This window comes from Kryptolebias marmoratus, linkage group LG12 (assembly GCF_001649575.2).
Source record: "Kryptolebias marmoratus isolate JLee-2015 linkage group LG12, ASM164957v2, whole genome shotgun sequence".
Classification (NCBI taxonomy): Eukaryota; Metazoa; Chordata; class Actinopteri; order Cyprinodontiformes; family Rivulidae; genus Kryptolebias; species Kryptolebias marmoratus.
In genome coordinates, this window is record NC_051441.1 from 1,259,403 (window position 1) to 1,266,734 (window position 7,332).

Consider the following 7,332-nt stretch of genomic DNA (forward strand, 5'->3'; position numbering starts at 1 on the left):
AGAAACGGCACGAAGGAGCAGCTGACATCTGAGGAAACGATGTGATGCAACCGAGTCAACAAAGAGGAAAATCTCAGATGGAGGATTTAAACGTTCTCATCAGAAGCTCGTGGAGAGCAAACAGCAGCGTGACCCAGTAAGAGCTGATGTTCCCAGCACACCATAAATCCTGCCGCGGCTTTTTTCCATCCAATCAAATGAAATATTTACAACTGAGCAGCAACAAAGATCAACACAAGTTCATGATGGGAAAGTTTATTATAAGGTAACGCCTGTTTCATCTGACGGCGCCTTTTTTCCATGACAATGTTTAAGAAAACATTGATGAGTCAAAAGTTTACTGACCGAGTTCAACTTTAGGGTCTTCTACATTTAGATAAATACATAATCCTGTTATTCCCTCAGTTGCATTTTACTGATGTAAAATGTACTGTACTGTAATAAAAAAGGTGTTTTTCTGAACTGAAAGTTATTCTAAACATGAATTAAAAGAGCATTCTGCTCATGTAGGTCCAGATCAGTTCAGAAATCAGTAAGTAAAGTTGTTTTCAGCTGTTCTTTCGTACAGTGAGTGGTTTGAAGCAGCAGAAAAGCCTCCGGAGCACGTTAAGTAACCCGTTTCCAGAAAAGCCTGCATCATTTTCCACATGTTACTTTGTCCAAAACTCCCCATCCTTTCTGCTCCTGAAGGGGTTAATTTGAAGAATCTAATCCTAATCTGCCAAACAAAACACAACTTGAACTCTTTAACTATTGGAGGAATCAAACAGGAAGAACTGAGACTCAAAGAAGCCTTTTCAGCATTAATTTCCTCCAATCTTAAAAAGCATACAGATGTTTGACTCTTCTGCACAGTTTAGGGTCACATAAAGCTAAGAAATGCTGTGAATGTTACAAAAATGTAAACGATTTAATTAAATCCAATCAATTATTCATGTATTCAATTATGCTTAAATAATCAAACTATCTATTGCTGTCACGTCTGAGATCCCATGCTGCTTCTATACACCTCACAAAGTTAAGGTATCACTGGTCCAGATTCCTTTCTGTCAGAAATGATTAATTTATGGAAATTACAAGGTGGTTATAATTCAGAAAACTATTTTTCTCTTTGCTTCCGTTTGAATGTTCTTATTGACATTCTCTCTGCTGTCTTTTCAGCTAAATAATGATATTAAAAAACAATCAAAATGCAAGGAGGCACCAGCCTGTCAGTTAATATTTAATGAGCAATATGCAGTTTGCAAAGAGGAAAATGGGATTGCTGATGGAATTGTTTTCCGCCCTTTTTTTTTTAATTTCACAAAGGGCAGAGGAAGCGGTGAGGAGACGGCTGTCCTCACCTGGATTTTGTAAATGAGAAAAGTTTGCAGGGAAAGTTGTGGTTTTCCACCTGACTGAAGAGGTCAGAGGTCGCCGTTCAAACCCGAGCTGTCAGAGTCACCAGCAGGCTCCCCGCTGCCTGGGGATCCTCGCACAGAAAGCCACCTTGATGGAAAACTCCCTGACGTTAACGTGACTAATTGCCTCCCAACTGCTCGGCCGATTTGCTACAAGTTCGACAAATTCTCCCTCGACGGTCGGCTCCGGCAGTAAACTGCTTCTACATGACCGGTGCTGACAGCTCGTCACAAGTTTTTGTTTTGTTCCTGCTCAGAGTTTGACAGGAATCGATGTCTCGCTGAGGCGTGGAAGACAAGTCGCGTACAGAACTTGAGTCTGAGGATTTAATTCTCTGAATGTGGAGGAGATTTTTACCTGTGCAACATCATCTCCCACAACATTGTCCTCCTGTTAACAGTAAATAAGTAAATAACTCTTTTGGGGGAATTCAGTGAAGAAGAAGCAGGACAAGTGTTGAAGCTTTTAAATGTTAAAAGCTTGCATATTATATATTTTTCTTTGGTTATGCCTTATTTGTCTTATTGCTTGGAAATTTGGAAAGTTTAGTTAAGTTGCAAGAAAAAGCTATATGGCTTATTAATAAGATGGGATATTGTGAACCAAATGATAAACTCTTTAAAGATATTGTATATATAAAAATATTGGAAATAATGCATAAAGCACTGAACAGAAGTCTTCCTTCCGGTATTCAGAAACTATTTAAGTTAAGGCAGAATAAATATAATTTGCGAGGTTTGTTTATATTTGAATGTGCAGAAGAGAAAAGTCGGGTAAAGTCTAGGTTTGTTTCAGTTATTGGTGTGAAACTGGATTGATGATTTTAAGTTATGCTATTTTTGGGTGAGTTTTAAAAGAGCTTTAAAATGTAAATTGATAAAATCTTGTGCTGTTAGTTAGGGTTAGATTTAACTAGGCAAGAATAAGCTTTTGGCTTCAGCCTATTCCTTTTTTTGGTAAATTGTGGGTTCTTATTACAATGGTCTTTTTATTTCTTGTATTTAATGTTGATAATTTACCAAAATAAAGTCAACTGATTGATTGAATTGATTGATAATTTCTGATTAACTTTTGTTGGAAAGTTGTGACATCAGTAAAAAAGTTATGCCTTTGTGTGAAACATTAGTTAAATTGTTGTTTTTCTTTCTTTATGCTGCAGATAATCCTCCACCGGCTTTAATCTCTAAATTTAAATGTTTCATCTGACTTACAGTGAAGGAATAATATCCAGTCCTGAAACCCTCCGTCTCTTACAGGTAATTAAGTTTTTGCACACCTGAGTGTTTTGGACAGGTGCATCAAATCGAGTTTCCTGTGACAGAAACTCCCCACACCACCTTCCTGCCTCCGACTTTGTCTGCAAACAATCTAAAAGCAACAATCTCCACGTTTAGCAAACACTCAGAGAAGTTTTTATTTGAATTTGTTGCCGCTCAGCTGTAAATCTTCCCGCGGCGGGCTGTGATAACAGAACAGCTCAGGCTGCAGGCTTGATGGGCTCCAGCTGCAGAGTGATTGTGCTCGTTATGGACACTTACAGCTCCAGTTACAACACACCCGAGACCATTAAGCTTCAGACCTGAGAAAGAGGCCTACGGCAAAGCTTAATTTACACATTAATTCTCCCTGACAAGCGTTCAGATGGCCGTACACATTTAGATCAGAAAATTAACCTGGCGAGTTTCTTAAAAAGGCCACGAGCACGTTAGATATTACAAGTTGATTAAACGTCACAGATTTCATCCCTTTCAGGTGGTAGAGCTCTAAAATAAGACTTTTACTTGTGCAGGATTTTATCTGAAGATGAAGCCTCATTTTGGTCAAGTTTTAGTCATTTTTAAAGGATTTTTTCTTATTTTAAGCCCCTTTAAAGCTTTTAGTATTGAACAAAACTGAGCGGCTGATAGAAACCTTAAAGGCTCCTGTGATACTAATTAAGGTTAAACAGTCTGAAGCAGGTCTGTAGTTCAAAGATTAATAGCCTCTTTAAGGAGACCAAATAATCTGTTTGTAACATTTTTGTAAAAAGAAACATTTTTGCTTTACTGCATCACAAACTTAAAGCATGCAGAAACTAAATAACTGAGAAATGTAGCATCGATTCAATGAGCTTTAAATACTCCCAACTAATTTATTTGTTTCTATGAATTAATATATTACAACTGGTTGATGCCATCATATTCCATGCTTTTATTTTGAATTTTACACTTTGAGGTTCCTTCAGTTTGTCACGTTTCGTCATTTTTATGCATCTTCTTAACTTTTTGTTAACTTCTAGATCAAATGTCCACCACTTGGGTTTTGTTTTTGCCTTCTTTTATTTGTTTACTTTTAACCACCTTTTAATTTTATTTCTAAAGTAATAAATGTCAGAATATGACCAGTTATTTCTGCTAAATCTGACTCCGCTTCTGTTTTCATGGCTTAAACTGACAAATATATATAACCTGTGGCCTGCAGCAATAAAATAAGGAATAGTGCCCCTCAATCAAAGAGTAATGTGCTGTTTCCTTTCTTTATTTAAGCTGAAACTAATTTATACACCACGGCACATATTGTGCAGAAATTCATTGTATTAGCCATGCTTATTACACCCACACTGGGCTCATTCATAATTAAGCTGCATATCTTAATAGCTGCAGTTGAATTGTCTCACTTTACTGCGAGGATTTTACTCTTTTTTCCTTATTTAATGGAGGGGGGGGGAGGGGGGGGGCACACACCTTGCTTCATGTTTCATCAGTTTGACTTCCAAGTAACTTGGCTGAAGACGTGAAAGAGACAGGGACTAATAGAGTTGGGAAAATAAAAGAAATGTTGGAACACGACAAATGAATCATTTGTTATCCGGAGCAAAAAAAAAGAAAAAGAAAGCAGCCATGAAATATTTCTGTGGTTGTTTGAAATGCTGTCAAATAAATCAAGGCGTTTTTCTGCATGCTAACACAAATCCTGTCTGCAGAGCTGCTTTAAACGGACTCCTCTTCGTCCAGGCAGCATCAGACGTCCCTCTGCAGAAACGCCACGAATGAGGCTGGAGACAGAGTGATGTCTGAAGGTGGTGGGCTCTTATCGGAGTGAGGGAAGCTGCCCTTCGAAGCCGAGAAGATAAAACCAGCAGCTGTACTGCAGCCTGTCATCCAGCGCCCATCCTGCTCCTCCTGGAGCAGCGATAAAGATGGATGGAGTTGCCTTCAAACCCCTTTAAACCAAAAAAGGGGTTTTCATGAAGCAAATAATTTTAAATAAGAGTATCAGTGAACTCTTGTAAACACCTTCTTGTCTCCAGATTTCACAGTAGAAACTATAATCTATAATCTACTTTATAAAAAATAAGTTGTCTGATAGAATTTACATCCATAAAAAGCTTTTGCTGTGTTAACCCTAAGATGAAGGTGAATATGCAGTCCATCCAAATTTGGTTCTTTGGCACATTTAAAAACAGCCCTCCATGATTAAAGTGCTGTTCTAAAGTTAAATATAAAAGCATTTCAGTTTAACTTAAACTCCACATAAAACAAGAATCAAATGAACTTGTACAGAAAATCAAGGTGTTTCTGCTCAACTAGAACTAAAGTCCAGCGAAACAAACGAGTTTTCAGCAGATTTTCAGCAGATGGTCAGAGCGGCTCCTTTATTTAAAGGAAACTGCTCTACAGATTCAGGGCCACCACTGAAAAACTCTGGTTCTGAGTTTGGATCTGGGAGGAGGAGGAGGATGATTCAGAAGTTCAGGTGAACAAGGTGAAGCCGTGCCAGTAAGGCTTTTAAATCATCAATCCCTGTACAGAAAAATTTACCAACCAATATTGCACAAAATAAAGTAATTTATTAAACTAGTCTTACTGTATTGACTTTAAAACTACGAAAAATCTGAAGCAAATAAACAGAAAGTCAACCAAACCTCGTCAGCAGTTTGTAACTGAAGAAGCTTTCAACAAATGATCCCTTTCATGCTTCCTGGTCACGACAGTGGAAAGCTGTTTAAAAGCCATTTTCTTGTACATGTATGGAGCTTTATGTTATAACTGTGCATAAACCACTAAAGTGGACACAAGTGCATCATGCAATATATGACCATCCACTGCAGGTGCAACAAAAGCTTCTGAAATTCAAGATTAATTTAAGAAAATAAAATTCTTACAGTTTTTTATGCACTCAGAAATATAAAAACACCTGGAAGAAATCCCGGCTGAAGGGATCATAATTCATGCATGAAAGGGTTGAAAGTCTTTCCCGTGATGTGGGCTCGTACTTCAGCCGTTCTTTAAAAACTGTTACTGTTTTGGGGCTCCGGGTTACCGTACTTCAGCTGGACGATATTAGATGAAGCGCTGCAGCGTTCAGCTACTTTCAAAGCTTTTATTGTGGAAATATTTCAGATTAGAGGAATGCTAGCCTTTCTAGCTTGTTTCAGTTTCACAAAGAATTCAAAAAACTTTTAGAGAAACTTTTGCATTTGATCCATTTGAACCAGGCTGCATCTTGTCTAAAATGATACAAAACTCTCACAAATCAAAGCTGCTGCCTCGACATGAAGTTAGACTTTATTTTATCCCACGTCAAGGAGTAATGTCCATGTTTGTTTTCTAAAATAAGCTGCTAACCAGGGATTTAATAGTTTAGAACCTCTTTTAGAGCAGATTTGGTGCCAAATAACGGCCCAACATGTTGGACTTGGCTACAGCCGTATGCCAAGCAAAAATAAAAAAGCATCAGTCAAAACAGGCCGAATTTAATAGTGAGATTTGCTGCAGAGAGTGTCTCTGGATATAAAACCTTTCTGCCTAATAATGAGAAGCCAGCAGCATCAATAAGCTGCTTTCTGTCCACAGAACATCTGGCCTGACCTCGCAGTGCAGAGCCGCCTAAATAAAACAGGACGATAATGATCCTTTTACTGGCCCCGCCGCGATATTAATCTCTATGAGCAGGTGTTCACACACACAGGCTGCTGTTTACCTTTTGTTTGTTGGAATTGTGCAGCTAATCTAACGGCTGTCTTGGGGGCTGCGTTGTTTATTCTGCTTTAATAAAACACTGTGTAAGCTGCTTTGTGGCGCTCTGAAAAGAGCACAATCACAGAGCGAATCTCTGCACCGAGGACGAAAGTTTACAGCAAGTATTAAAAACAAAAATATATGGACACAACTGAAAATAGTTTTAATTTCTGGGGTGGGACGGCAGGGCAAGTGGGGAAAAATATTTGGGGTTTTTTCTGTTAACATAACAATGAGAAAGTTTAATATTTTTTATAATTGTTGCTCAAATTGATTTGAAACTTTTTAGTTAGATGTGGTAGTATCTGTGAGTCATCACTGATGGAATAATTGATAATTTACTCTGTTATTCTTTGTATTGTTGGGATAACATAAGACATGACTCATTCAATCATTGAACTTTTCTACAACCAATCCAACTGTCAGTCATTTTTTCTCTGTTGCCATGACAACCGGAGGAGAAGGAGGGTTTGAGGTCTGTCCTGGTTCTGCCGGCTCGCCGCATTAATCAACCCAGAGTCCAGAATGAACCCGGAGCCCCCTGAAATATCTCCCCTCGTCTTCGCTCAGTAATTCAATCCAAGCGAAACGTGTTTTACTGCTAAAACTTCCTCTGGAGTTGGAGAGATCTGTTTGTGTTGAAAAGCTTATTAAATAGACCCGAGTCCGGCGCAGGCAGCTTTATGGGCCGATGAAACCCGGACCTCTGCAGAAAGCAGTTTCTTTATAATTTACAAGGACACAATAAAGCTTTCTGCATTGATTCGGCATTGATGCAAAGTTCAAGACCGACGTAGCTTTTCTCCAAGCTCCATCTTTCTCCAGCGACACAGAACCCTGTTGGAGAGTGAGACGGGGAGATAACCCAGTTAGGATGAATCCTGCGCTGATGTTGCTGTGATTTAGGCCCCTGCTCTCATCCCACCAGCCA

The 7,332-nt window shown here is 38.7% G+C and overlaps 1 long non-coding RNA gene across 1 annotated transcript; it reads left to right on the plus strand.

The window, feature by feature from the left end:
• The first annotated feature begins 2,027 nt into the window (after nt 1–2,027).
• Nucleotides 2,028–6,815, plus strand: LOC119617558. The gene is made up of 2 exons (XR_005233886.1): nt 2,028–2,657; nt 4,364–6,815. It is a non-coding gene; the product is annotated as an uncharacterized LOC119617558 (long non-coding RNA).
• Nucleotides 6,816–7,332: the final 517 nt, after the last annotated feature.